We start from the raw sequence: 15,150 nt of genomic DNA, 5'->3' as shown, positions 1-15,150 counted from the left end.
ACTTTCTCTTCTTTTTTCTTTTTTTTCTTCTTCTTTTTCTTCATTGTTCTCTTTTTCTCTGGTTGCTTTTTGTCGGCGTCCCCCCTGTAGCAGCCGCCCCTTCTTTTCCTTTGATGATATATATATATATATATATATATCATATGCATATGATACCCTTGGTTGCAATGTCCAAGGCTAATCACGTGGCCCATTTGCTTTCCTTCATCACATATATACACATATATGATGTAAGGTCTCATTTTGTCAATTCCCTTTTCCAAAGCCCAATACGTGATGGCCCATCTTTTATCTCTTTTTTTTTTTTTTTTTCTTTCTTCTTTCTTTTGATTTAAAGATATCTCAAATAAAGTCCATTAGACATGAGCCCAATCCAATTGGAAATGTGTCCAATTAAAATAACCACTAATCAATTTGGGCTTTTGGTGAGTACATAGACTTTGAATGAAGCATCAATTGTTCTTTAATCTCCTTTAATTTCAATATTTCCATTTAAGCTCCTAAAAATACACAAAATTGAGATTAATAATTATAGATAGGAAACTAAATAATGTCAAAATTAATATTTATTAAAAACTAAATAAAACTAATTAAAAGTCACTAAATTTAACTAAAAATACTTGAGAACAAAACTATTTTAATGCACAAAAAGAGTTAAATAACTCTATTTTTATAGAGTTATCAGTATCTCAAACTTGAATCTAAAACTTTACAAAAACAAATCTAATAATTATCTAAATTATACAAATTATAAATGGTATTGAACTCATCAATCCTCACATTAATAATTTCAACAGTTTGAGCTTTGTTATGAAAAATTTCACTAATATTAAACTATCAATACAAGTAACACTATTTCTTTTTTCATCTATTTTTCCTAAACAAGTTTTTATATACAATTCCATAGTTACCACCATTAATCTCATAGCAAAGAAATCTTTCATTAAAAAAAGTTAAATCTTTGGACTACCATAAATATTTATATGTAAAAATATAAAGAATATAACGATTCATATTCCAAAATCCGATATCTTCATCAAACATATTAAAAGGGTCACAAACTTTATAATTTTTAATGAGTCATTTATGGGTTGTATTTTTAGATTTAGATTATTAATAAAAATGTATATACAAAAAAAATAAAGTAGCGGGTGCGGGTTGGACCTTCCTTATATTATTGCAACTCGTACCCAACTCATCTTGTGGACCCAACCCAATTTCAGTGGGTTTTTTAATGGGCGGGTTCAAAGCGGGCGAATTTTGATGGGTTGAGCGGTGGGGCGGATTAATGGTTTTTTGTGCACCCCTACATATAATTATGCGTAAAAATGCATCTGCATGTGACATGCATACGTGAGACCAATCTTGAAAACTACGCCAAAGCTTAAGATGTCATACACTTATTTCTTTACAAAAATTCAGCAAACATTATTAACACTCAATTAATTACCTATTAATTTTCCTAGCATGCTTGCTACCTTTTTGACATCTTATAACCATTTAAAATCATGCTTCAAGACTTAATCCCAAAAAATCAAAACCAAAACTCACAAACTAATCATGGCCTAAATAAACAATAGGCAAAGGATACCAATCCAACATATACACAAACTTGTTTGATATTCATAATTTATTTTAGAAATAATGTTACCAAAATAAATAATCAACTTCTAACATTCTTTCAAATCCAACCACAAAATAAGAAATAGCACTTTTCTAAATTAAAAATAAAAATGTAAATTATTTTTAATTCTCTTTCTAGAACATCTAATCACATAAAATCATGGCATTCACAATTATTAAAAACTTGTTTCAAATTCATAGTTATAAATACAATATCATTATGGCAAAAACCACTCTTAGATACACATGCTTGCTAATCACATAAACTTAAAAATAAAGTTCAACATGTTATTCATTTATTTACTTTTATCTTTTCAACATATAAATTCACATAAAATCATAGGTTTTCTTAATGAAATGATAAGAGCAAAATATGTGAAACTAATATTTTCCATCTTTAGCATGTATCATGAAATCATGGCATCAAACTCACTCTTAGTTTATTCATGCTTGCTAAATAAATATATTAACAATAAAATTCAACGAGTAACATGAAATTATAAAATTACCAATAACACTTTAATAATATACCAACAATACATGAATATGCCTAACATGGTTACTAGCATCTTATGCAAGTCCCTAATAATCATTAATCTCATTTACACATTTAGAACAATATCACACCATGTAATATAGCCTAGGTCGAAATACATATCGGACTTAACAACCAAGTTTACCATAAAATCACATCATACTTCTTTATTCAAGTATCAAGAGAAAGTTAATTAAAAGATAAAAATTAAACAAATAGAAAACACCATATACACCCTCTTTGGCCAAAACATATATAGTGCAAAATAATAAAATATATCACCAAACTTATCATGCTTTTTATTCAATACATCAAGAGAGAACCAATAAAAATAAAATAAACAACTAGAAACAATTTCATACCCCTTGGCCGAATACCCTATGAATCCAAAAGAAAAATATTGCATTAAACCACATAAAAACAAGAGATGAAACAAAATAAAACTATTACATGCTCCCTATAGATCACACACCCTTATTGGCATTTCAAAACCACCAATATTTAACAATATCAATATCAACATATATTTTTATCAAAACTCACATTTTATTTTCCAAAACAAATAATGGATTCAATTATTTTAAGAACCATGAGTACCAAACCAAACCAAAACATACCCTTGATGCAAATCAAATCAAACCACAATTCTAGCATGTTTTATTTATTTATTTATTTATGAAAATCAACCAATCAAGAAAATAAGAATAACAACAAAATTTCCATTACCTCTTGATGGTGTAGAACAACACTTAGCACTAGGTTAAGCCTTTGATACCCTAGCTAGCACCACAATAACCTAGGCTCACTAAAACCCAAAAACACCATAGCTTAGAATCAAGAAGAGAAGAAGTGATTAAAAGAATTCAAAACACAAGATTACCTTACTTTCTCTTCTCCTTTTCTCTCCTAGGGTTCTGTAGCATCCCCAAACTCCTAATTAGATTAAGTGCTTAGGTTAGCGTGCCGAGAGGGCATGTGGGACAAATATGTGAACTATATTAATATATAATTGAGTATGCATGAATATGTGTATTAAACGTGTTTAAAGACCCTCTTTTGTTAGAAATGAACATTTTCATAATCTTGACCCTTGAGGGTATACTTGTATTTTGTGTGCTATATGCTTGAGACCACATTGTTATGTGGATACATTTGTGATATTCAGCTGAATTGGATCCTTTTGAGCAGTTTTAGCGGAAAAGTCACAATGAGGATAAATACTCGACTCGGGAAAGCCAGGGGTATTTTGGTAATTTCTATATATTTTGGGAATTGTTGATAAATGAAATAAATTGGTGGGATAATAGTGTTTGATGAGTTTAGTTGATAATTTGATGATTAGTGGAATTAGAAGTGCAATTTGAGGTTTAGTGGGAATTTAAGCCAAAAGACCGAAATGCCCTCGAGTTAGCTTTGAGGGTTAAATGGAGGCAAGGGAAAAGTGGCCATATGACCCTAAATTAGAAAGAAAACAATCAAGTGTTGGCAGCCCCTTCCATTTCACGTATAAGGCTTCTAGCCTATTCTCCTAGTTTCCTCTTTGCTCTTCCATGGTCTACCTAAGTTATAGGGGATCAACTCTTGGGTTTGGAGGATATTGTGGAGGAATTTAGCTTCAAGAAAGGAGTTAGCAGCTACTAGAAGTTAACTTGGCACAAGGGAATTCAGATTTTCAGCAAGGTGTTGAGGTTAGTTTCGTTTTTTTTTTCTTCTTTAGTTCCCATATCTTTTTGGATGGATTATTGGATTTTGATTCTAGGGTGTTAATTGTTAGTTTAAGATGTTATTGGGTGTGGTTATGCTTTGTTGAGGTTGTATGTTGGTAGTTTAGTTGGATTGGGGTCGAGTTTGGGTCATTAGATGTAACGACCTGACTAACATAAAGACCTCAGACCATTAAAACTACTAAGCATAACTACTATTTTGGAATACATACATAAAATAATAGAATTTTATTATAAAAATCCAAAATATGTGTTGACCGCGTTTTTGGCCAACGACGTGTAGATGCCAAAACGACAAAAAACCTTCAAGAGAAAAATACGACACAGACAATTTTTATAGTGGTTCAGCCCCAATGTGTTAGTAATAGCCTAGTCCACTTAAAGTTATGATTATAAATCTACACTCAAGATCAGATGAACCTGAGTCAACTAAGTTTCTTCAGTGCAGATGAAAAGAATACAATATTTCTCTCAAGATACAAATACTCTCTTAGGAAAATTAGAATCCGAATCCTCTCTATGATGCCATGAGCTTTGTATTTATAAGCCCAGGATCGTACAAACGCAGTCCCTCATAATCGGGGTCTTTCTATTATTCTTTCAATATTTTAATTAATAATAACATCTAAAATAAACAATATGCGATTCTTTAGGATAATATGAGAGATTCCCGCGCATGTATGACCAATTCTAGCTGAAGCCGTTACTAGGATCTTTTACGTAGCAATGATCTGTTTAGTCGATCCACATCACACCCAGAAGGAAAACTGGAGGGCCAAAACACTTCACCGGTTGGCCAAATCCTCACTGGTCGGCCAAGACAAATGACTGGTCGGCCAAACACCTGACTGGTCGGACAAGCACTTGACTGGTCGGACAAGCACATGACTGGTCAGTCATGACACTTGACTGGTCAGCCAAAAATCTTCACCGGTCTACCGGATCACTCCTAAACCAAATTACCCAACCATTCCTTGCCATTTGTCACTTCTTATTGCCACGTCATCGTTTTCAAATTTTGGGGATAACATTTGCCCCCCAAGTTTATTATATGATATTCTTACATAATAAACTTTTTTCTCCACTGCTGACGGTATAAATAAAAAAAACTAATTGTACACATTTTCCTGCCTCTGCAACAAAACACAACGCCTTAGCAGACCACTATCACTATAATTAACTGCTCCCAATCGTGGGGAGATAACATACCCAAGGGAATTTCAAGAGTCTAAGAATAAGTGGCAATTTCCACTTTTTCCCTTTAAATAGACCCATAAGTGCTCATAATCTCATAAGCAAAAAGAAGATCAAAAAACTCCCAAACTCTTCATCTTTTTTCTTTTGGCCGTGCACCCCCAAAAGATCTCCTCTTGGCCGAAAAGCTTCAAAGATTTCAAGAAGGCTCAATTTTCTTCAAGCAAAAACAAGCATTCCTCAAGAGATCAACACATTTGGGTAAGCTCTTCTTCCTTATCTCCATTTATGTGTTTTGTTTTCCTCAAAGCTTAGGGAAAAAGCTTGTAGGCCGAAACCCCCATAGGAAATACTCTCTTGAATTTGTGTTTGAATCCTTGATTAATAATGTGTATATTGGCTGTTTTGATGTTGTTTAGGCTATGGGTAAATTAATTTTGTCCCCAATTTCATGAAAATTTGAAGAAAAATTAACTTTTCATCCCAAATTGCATATTTGGGTCCTTGGGTATTTGATGATAAATAGGATCCCTAGAACTTCATATGAACCTTTCAAATCCCATATTTTGATATTGTTGTAGTGCATTTTGGGTGAGAAAAAGTGTTTGTGTCAATGCTCTTTTGGGATTTAGTATTTCTCGAAATAGGTTTAGGGAAAATGTTCATGGCCGATCGGCCATGGCTCTTTTTTGTTTGAATATTTGGGCATGTCCCAAAATCAATGGGACACGCCTCTCACTGCTCGGACACAAACATGTTCGGCTTATCGTTGTGCCCACCAATCAGACACCAAACAATAGCCCCTCGGAACCTTGATGCTCCTCGGATCCCTTGATGCAACCAAAGCTGCACCAATCGGTAACAACGCACGCTGCTGCACTCCTCGGGTGCGCACACGCCTGCCCAGATGGCACGCACCCGATCAGACACTCAGAAGCTTGCCTGTCCAGCTGCTCAGCCATGCGCACCTACTGCGCTCCTCGGGTGCACACTTCGGCTCGGTCACCAGATGCACGCGCTGGCCGATCGAACACGGACGCCTCCGCTCGGACACCACGCTCGGCCATGTGCACCTGCTGCGCTCCTCGGGTGCACACTTCGGCTCGGTCACCAGATGCACGCGCTGGCCGATCGGACACGGACGCCTCCGTTCGGACACCACATTCGGCCATGCCTATATAGCTCCTCGGGACCTTAAGCACCTTTAGACATCAAAATTTCTTTTTCCCTCATGCACGTTATATTTTTACTACTTAGATAAATATTTTCTGAGTAGAAAAATAAATATTTTCCTGTTGAACGGATTGATTTATACTTGTTTGGTTACTCACCTCCCCATTTTTAATTTTTGTAGATGAATCGCTTCAACTATAGGGGAGGTGACAACCATAAAAATTCTGACACCTCCATTCCGCAATCAAGCGATACTCCTCAAAGTAGCGACTCTTCATCGAAGTCTCCGAGCAGACGCACCCCCGAAGATTGCCTTCGCCGTCTCAAAAAGATCCTTCCCCGATCAGCCTTATATTTCCTCCACGAAGAACAGCTTTTCAATCAACAGGTTGAATATTCAGAAATAAGGGTGAAGAAATCCAATAGACTTCCTCAGGACCAAGACCCCCAGGTGGCTCGCAGAGCAGCACAGAAAGTAGTGGAACGCAGTGAAGTCTGAACTGCGGCTTCTTCAAGACCGCTCCGCCAGATACAAAAACCCAGCAAGCCTTGGAGAAATATCATTTAGAAATTTACCACCGAGATCCAACAATTAGCCGTTCAAAAACCAAGAAAAGAAGGAGAAGAAACACCCTCTTGGTTTACAGCCAAACCCTCCAAACTTAACCCCTGCATGTTCGACAAACACATTCAAGTCTCAGGCCTGAAAGGGGTTAACGTGATATGTCCACGCCCTCATCAGAGAGCCAACAAGCCTGGTGGACCTTACTGTGCCTGGTCTAGGTACCACGTATTCGCAGGAGCTACCATTCCGTTGCATCCTTTCTTTCGGTCAGTAGCGGACTACTTCAACGTCTCTCCTTTCCAGATTGCTCCCAATGGGATTCAGGCATTGTCCGCCTTATACATTCTTTACTTCCTGCAAGGTTGGGATCCACCCACTCCTCATGAAGTGCATTATCTCTTCAACTTCAGGACTAACCCAAGCCACAATAATACAAGTTTTTTCCACCTATTCCACAGGCATAAAGGGATTAAATACCTCCATGGTATCGCTCATAAATCAAATCCCAGAAAATACTATACAGAGTATTTTCTGACTTCAGATATCAAAGCCAAAAACTTAGCTTTTACACATGCGGGTCCATTTCACCAGCCCTTGCCTACCAAGGAAATGTGTTCCCGAGCAGAAGAATGGGCTAATATGTCCACCGAGAAGAAGAATGTAAAAGAGTTGGTTAACGTGGACAATCTTCAGATGGTGGGGCTGTTACCAAGTAATCAGAACATCCTAGTAGAAAGTACTACCGAGGAAGCGAATGCAACTGACCAGTCCAACGCTGACACTGAGGTAGTTACCGATCAGTTCTCTCCCGGACCGTCTCCCTACTCTCGTAGACCAAGTGACCTTATTATTAGGGAACCCCTGCCAGAGGATCAATGTAGACGTGTCATTCCCACACAGCCTGGGAAAGGAAAGACCATTAAGCTTCATAGGGACTTCAGCTCATCATCTGATGAAGAGGATGACTTCCTTGATCAAATCCTAAACTCAGGTCTAGTAGTCATAGTGTGATGTTTGGTTTTAAATAACTTGGTTATACGAGATTTATAGAGTTATCTGGTAGTAGTAAAGTATTTATCTACATATTGCTCCACTTTTTACTAACAAATCTTGTGTTTACTCTTTTGCAGATTCAGATATGTTCAAGCAATTCAACACTACCCTTGCCCAAAAGAGGAAATCTGGGGAGGGAAGTGGCTCAACTCCTCCAAACAAAGTCCCAAGGACAACCCCGACTAGCCAGGGAAGACAACCCGAGCAGCTCATCACGATCCCGCAGCTGACTCCCTCATCGATTTCTCCCTCTACGAGTTTAACCCTCACTCGCTCGACTAGCTTAAGTGAGCCCCTTCGCATCGCTGGCAACATTGGGAAGGAGTTGTTTGAGCAAACTCTTCATGATGCTTCAACCATTCAGAGCTTTGAATCTCTGCCTCGGCTCAGTGTTGAAGTTGTCCTGCAAAGGGGGCTCGCTCAACTGATGAATGTAAGTATTTTATCACAAGACAGTTTGTTATTAATCATTTTTACTTGTAGTAACTTCCTGTTTTCCATGTAGTCGCTTATCACTATCAGCCATGCTTAGCATCGAGCAGTAGACTACAAGGAATTAATCAAGGTCTTAAATGATCAGCTGGTGGAAGTCCAGACCAAAGTAGAGACTTTAACTTCCTTGGAAAAGGATCTCAAATCCAAGGTTGAGCAGGCAAGAAGACCCTTGCCGAGCGGGATGGTTTTCTTCGGGAGTTGGCTGATGAAAACCAGAAGCAACTTCATATTAGCAAGACGTTGACTGATCAGGTAGAGAAACTGACTCGCGAGAACGAGGAGCTAAAGCGAGAAAAGGAAGCCGATCTCGCTCGCTACGAGGAGATTTGTTTCAATTGCTTCTACCAGGTGTGGAAGTTGAACAAACCCCTCAACCTCGACTTTCTCACAGAGGAGGCCAAAACAGAAGAGCTTGCCAAATGCGAGGCAAAGGCTGCTGAGGAGGCAGCTAATCCTGCTGGTACCACACCTTTTTCTCCCACGCTATCGTTCCGACCGAAAGAAGCCACTGATGCTGAGGAAGGTGTTGATCAACCTGAGTGACAACCCGACTAGGGAGCCCCATAACCGACCAGTGAGCCTCCATCCGATCAGCTGACTCCTTACCAGACTAGTAGACATTTATTTTATATTTTGCTATTGAACTTTGCTCGTATGGCCGAGCTATTGGCATGAACACTTCACTTTTTTAGACTTGAGTCACTTAAAAGTTTTATTACATATATGCCTTATATTTTCATATGAGTACTTAGTTTTCTAACTTAGAAATCCTAAACATTTCATAAGTTACTACTAAGCATGCTTTCTCACATTCTTATTGCTCTAACATTTTATGAGCATAGCGTTTTGTTTACACACGAATAGTTGTTCTTAACTTAAAATTTTGAAAAATTCCAAGTTACTTAAGCTTTGTAAAACAAGTTAGCTTAACGACCCTTTTGACTTCAAAGACTTACAAGTCAGCCTGAAAACAAATATCTTTGCTCGTGTTCTTATTGCTTATGTTGAATTATATACCAGTATACCCTATGTGCCCCCCAAGTGATTGAGGGTTGAAAAATCCTTGATCACTTGCTACTTGACCGAATTTGTCCGAGCAGTTATTACTCGTGAAACACATTGAATATAAAGAGGATATTTTAGCATTAAACACTGCAAAAACATGTAACTATTTAAACATTGGTCATTCATCTGATGGATACCGACCAGTTGAACACTGCCCGTCTTTCCTCCAAAAAACCTTTTTTTTTTTAAGATGTAATGACAGTTGAACACTGCCAAAGTAAGAATAATCAACACATATGTAAAATTTGTAGCAAGATTCGACCGCGCTGCGCGTGGTCTCTTTTATTTCTCGTAAAAAAAAAAGGACAAAGTGTGTCTAATTACAAGTCTCAAACAAAATAAAATTGTTCAAAAATAACATGCTGGTTAGCAAAAAGCCAGTTCACAAACAAACTTAAATAACAAGTTAAACACTTGAGACAAAGCTACTACTCTGTAAGCAGTATTTATTGATAATATTTCCTCAAGTGCTCGCCATTCCAATAGTTCCTGATCAGCTCTCCATTTAATCGAGAAAGTTTGTAAGTGTCGGGTGGTAAGACTTGCTCAATCTGATACGGTCCCTCCCAATTTGGTCCTAGCACTCCAACTGCTGGGTCTCTGATGAACACCTTTTTGAGGACCAAATCTCCGACCTGGAACTTTCGATCTCTAACTTTGGAATTAAAATAGCGGGCCACCTTTTGCTGATGGGTAGCAACTCTCAAGTTTGCTTTTTCTCGTCTCTCCTCAAGAAAATCCAAGGATTCAGCTAATAACTGGTGATTCTCCTCCTGGTCATACATGATTCTCCGATGAGATGGTGGGTCTACTTCGACAGGTAACATGGCCTCATACCCATATGCCAAGGAAAAAAGGGTATGACCAGTTGCTGTCCGAGCAGTAATTCTGTATGACCAAAGGACTTCTAGTAATTCTTCCGCCCAAGCACCCTTAGCTCGCTCAAGACGCTTTTTTAGAGTATCCTTCAAAGTCTTATTTATGGCTTCAACTTGCTCATTGGCTTGCGGATGAGCTACCGAGGAAAAACTTTTCGTAATGCCATGCTTAGTGCAGAAATCGGTAAATAAGTCACTATCGAACTGAGTGTCGTTGTCAGAGATTATCTTCTTGGGCAGACCATAGCGACATATTATATTCTTAACCACAAAATCTAACACTTTCTTCGAGGTGATTGTTGCTAGTGGTTCGGCTTCGGTCCACTTAGTGAAATAATCCACAGCAACCACTACAAACTGTACTCCTCCTTTCCCTTTGGGTGGTTTCCCGATCAGATCAATGCCCCATACTGCAAAAGGCCATGGGCTCTGCATTTGCTTCAAGACATTCGGAGGTGCCCTGGGTACTTTAGAAAATCTCTGGCATTTATCACACTTCTTCACATACTCCATGGAATCTTCATTCATCGTCGGCCAGAAAAATCCTTGCCGCAAAATCTTTTTAGATAGACTCTGCCCCCTAGCATGATCTCCGCAGAACCCCTCGTGCACTTCGGTCAATAAGTTTTTTGACTGGTCGGGTACTACACATCTTAGCAGTGGCAAAGAGTACCCTCTTCTATACAACACCCCATCCATCATAATATACCTAGCAGCTTGCCTCATAACTTTCTTAGCCTCATTACGATTATTTGGGAGGATTCCTTGCTCAAGGTAAGTAATGATGGGTGTCATCCAAGTGTCAACTATTGTGATGGGCATGGCTTCTTGTTCATTAATGCTTGGCTCTGCCAAGTATTCCACTGGTACTATATTCAAAGTTTCAGCATCTTTTGCACTAGCTAATTTTGCTAGAGCATCTGCGTTAGAGTTCTGCTCCTGTGGTACCAGCTTAATAGTATACTCTTTGAATTGCGCTAGCAGATCCTTGGTCTTATTCAAGTACGCCATCATGCATAGGCCCCTTGCTTGATATTCCCCTAAGACTTTGTAGACCACCAATTGGGAATCACTGCTTACTTCAACCGACCGGGCACAAACATCTCTAGCCAAGCGCAAGCCTGCTAGGAGAGCTTCATACTCTGCCTCATTATTAGAAGCGTTAAATCTGAACCTCAATGTGCAATGAATTTGATGCTTCTCCGGCATGACTAATATAATTCCTGCTCCTGAATGATGTTTGTTTGACGACCCATCAACAAAAAGTTGCCAAGTAGGAAGATCCTCTCTCTGCCCAGTCACATGCTCTTGTCAGTCGGGAATGTCAGCAATCCCGGTACATTCAGCAATAAAATCCGCCAAAGCCTGTCCCTTAATAGCAGACCTCGGTTGGTATTTGATTTCAAATTGGCCTAATTCAATCGCCCATTTAAGTAGACGACCAGATGACTCTGGCTTCTGTAAGACTTGACGTAGGGGTTGGTCGGTAAGCACTTTAATGGGATGTGCCTGGAAATACGGTCGTAATTTGCGGGATGCAAGTACCAAGCAATAGGCTAGCTTCTCGATCACGGGATACCTGGACTCTGCTCCTATCAATCGCTTGCTAACGTAGTACACCGGACACTGCACTTTATTTTCTTCTCGCACTAGAGCAGCACTAACAGCATGCTCTGAGACTGCTAGGTAAACAGAGAGGTCTTCCCCATCACCTGGCTTCAAAAGAACAGGAGGTTGAGCCAAGTGTTCCTTTATGGCTTGAAAAGCTTGCTCACATTCTTCCGTCCATTCAAACTTCTTGCTTCCTCTAAGTAAGTTAAAAAATGGGACACATTTGTCCGTTGATTTAGAGATGAACCTGCTTAGAGCAGCAATCCGCCCAGTCAAGCTTTGCACATCCTTAATTCTGGCTGGAGACTTCATTTCTGCGAGCGCCTTTATCTTCTCTGGATTTTCTTCTATTCCTCGCGAGTTAACAATGAACCCAAGAAATTTTCCCGAACTTACTCCAAACGAGCATTTGAGGGGGTTCAACTTCATGCTGTATTTTCTCAATACTGCAAAGCATTCCTCCAAATCTCGTACATGTCCTTCAGCTTCCTTTGACTTCACCAGCATATCTTCTACATACACCTCCACGTTCTTGCCGATTAAGTCATGAAACATGCCATTCACTAAACGCTAGTATGTAGCTCCCACGTTCTTCAAGCCGAATGGCATGACCTTATAACAGTGCAGCCCTATGTATGTTCGGAAACTGGTATGCTCCTCATCGGGAGGATGCATACTAATCTGGTTATACCCTGAGTAAGCGTCCATAAAGGACAAAGTTTCATGACCAGAGGTCGTGTCCACCAACTGGTCTATTCTTGGCAAAGGAAAACAGTCCTTTGGACATGCTTTGTTCAGGTGGGTAAAGTCCACACAAGTCCTCCACTTTCCATTGGACTTGGGCACTAATACTAGGTTTGAAACCCAGGTAGGGTAATATGCCTCCCTTATAAACCCGTTTTCCTTTAGCCGCTCCACCTCCTCCTTGAGAGCCTTTGCTCGATCCTTGTTAAGCAACCTTCTCTTCTGCTGCACTGCTAGATAGCTTTCATCCACGTTGAGCATGTGGGTGATCACAGTTGGTGAGATACCCACCATATCCTTGTGAGACCAGGCGAAGACATCTTGATTCCTCCGCAAAAATTCTACCAGTTGTGCTTTTACTTCTAACTTCATCTTTTTTCCAACCTTGACCCCTCTGGTCAGGTCATTCTCATCTATTGGAACCTCCTCTAACTCTTCCATAGGTCCCACCTCACTATCATAATCCCCAAAGCGAGGATCAAAGTCCATTCCCTCGCTTTGGGCAACGCCCTATTTGGTGACTTCATCACCAGATAGGGCTTGTTGTTCACTTAAACCAAGAGTGCTTTCTTGGCCAAACTCTTCAAACATTCCTTCCTGGTCGGCTACGACGGTAAAGCTTTGGTCGACATCCATCTCCTCTACCTCCTCTCTATTTGCACATACAATCATGTTGTTTTCTTTAGCCCCCTTTCGTGCTTTAGCCACCGAGGCATTATAACATTCTCTAGCTTCTCGCTGGTCTCCTCGGACGTAACCTATGCCTGCACTGGTCGGGAACCTCATAGAAAGGTGCCATATAGAGACTGTCGCATGCAAGGTTGTGAGTAGTGGTCGACCAATGACCACATTATAGGCGGACGGGCAGTCAACTATCAAAAACTCTGTCATAACTGTCTCATGCTTGGGAGCATCCCCTGTTGTGACTGGTAACTTGATCGTTCCAGCCGGTGACAACCCTTCACCAGTAAATCCATAAATGACTTGAGAGCATGGCTTCAAGTCATTGATAGATAGTTTCATCCTTTCAAAGGATGATTTGTAGATGATGTTCACAGAGCTCCCCGTGTCGACCAGGCATCTCTTCACCTTCATGTTTGCTATTTGGACTATCACGATGAGAGGGTCATTATGAGGATATCTCACGTGTCGTGCATCATCTTCAGTGAAAGTGAGGGACTCGCATTCGTATTGTGGGTTCTTTGGAGGCCGCTCCTCTACAGTCATGACCTTAGACGTCGATGCTGCATCCAACTCATGTTGAAGGGTTCGAGCATATCTCTCCCTTGCTTCGTTGCTATCCCCAGCCAGATGTGGACCTCCACATAAAGAGTGAAGTCCACAGGCTCAGGTTGTAAGGGTGGAGACCGCTGTCGCTTAAACCCAGGATTATTATTACTTCCCTCTCCTTGGGTCTTTTCCTCTCGATATTTTTTCAATTTCCCCGACCGGAGGAGAAATTCTATCTCGTCCTTGAGATGATTGCATTCATTCATGTTGTGACCATAGTCTCCATGGAAACAACAGAACTTATTCAAATCTCTCTTACTCATCTCCTTCTTGATGGGTGGGGGTTTCTGGTAGGGGACCTCCTGATGATTCGCAAGATATATCTCCGCTCAGCTGGTCGAAAGAGTGGTGTAATTGGTGAACCGAGGTTCATACTTAGTTGGCTTGTCGTTTGGTCCCGACTTAGCCTTCTTTTCATTGTGGCGGTCAGACCCGTTATTTCCACGTTTCTTTCCACCACTTTGTTCATTTCCACCATTCTTGGGAGGATCAGATGATCCGCTCGGATTGTTCAGGCCCTTCTCTCTCTTCTTAATCGTGTCATCCAATTTCATATATTTGTCCGCCCTGTAACGCCCTACTTCCTTAGAGTCGTTACTAAGTGAGTTTAAAAACGTGCATTCAACTCACTAATCGAGGTTTTAGGTCAAATAGTGTAATTAAGCCATAAACGGAGGAAAAACTTTAGAAATAACTCTATTTCATTGAAAATCATAAAAGTTTAACACTTGGGATCCCAAAATTACTGTTTAGAAATATTTACAGCACATAAATACAACCAAGTCGGCTAAACGACAAAATCTAGGTTTTATTACAATCATCTCCCAAAATCCACTGGCTGTGGCAGCCAGGCAGGCCAAACATGTACACGCCGCCTCATGCTTGCTACACTCAAGGTTGGTTGACTTTCTCCTTGCCCTTACCTGCACCATAGAGCATCCGTGAGCCGAAGCCCAGCAAGAAAACCCACAAACAGATAACATATGCAAAAATCAACACGTAGCATGTAAACAGGCCATCAATAGGCTAAACACATACGGCCAAGCCGTCCCAGGCGCTTTACCAGGTCCTGGGTTTGCGGTCCACACCGTGAGGATATCCCAGGTATCCTTTAGGGTCCCGCCCTGGCAGCTCGCACTCCACGTACTCAACACTACTCCCGGCCCTATGCCGTTCTCGGCCCCTGCCGACTTCGGCCTA

The sequence above is a fragment of the Humulus lupulus genome, chromosome X (genome assembly GCF_963169125.1).
Source record: "Humulus lupulus chromosome X, drHumLupu1.1, whole genome shotgun sequence".
Taxonomy (NCBI): Eukaryota; Viridiplantae; Streptophyta; class Magnoliopsida; order Rosales; family Cannabaceae; genus Humulus; species Humulus lupulus.
This window is presented reverse-complemented; position numbering follows the sequence as displayed.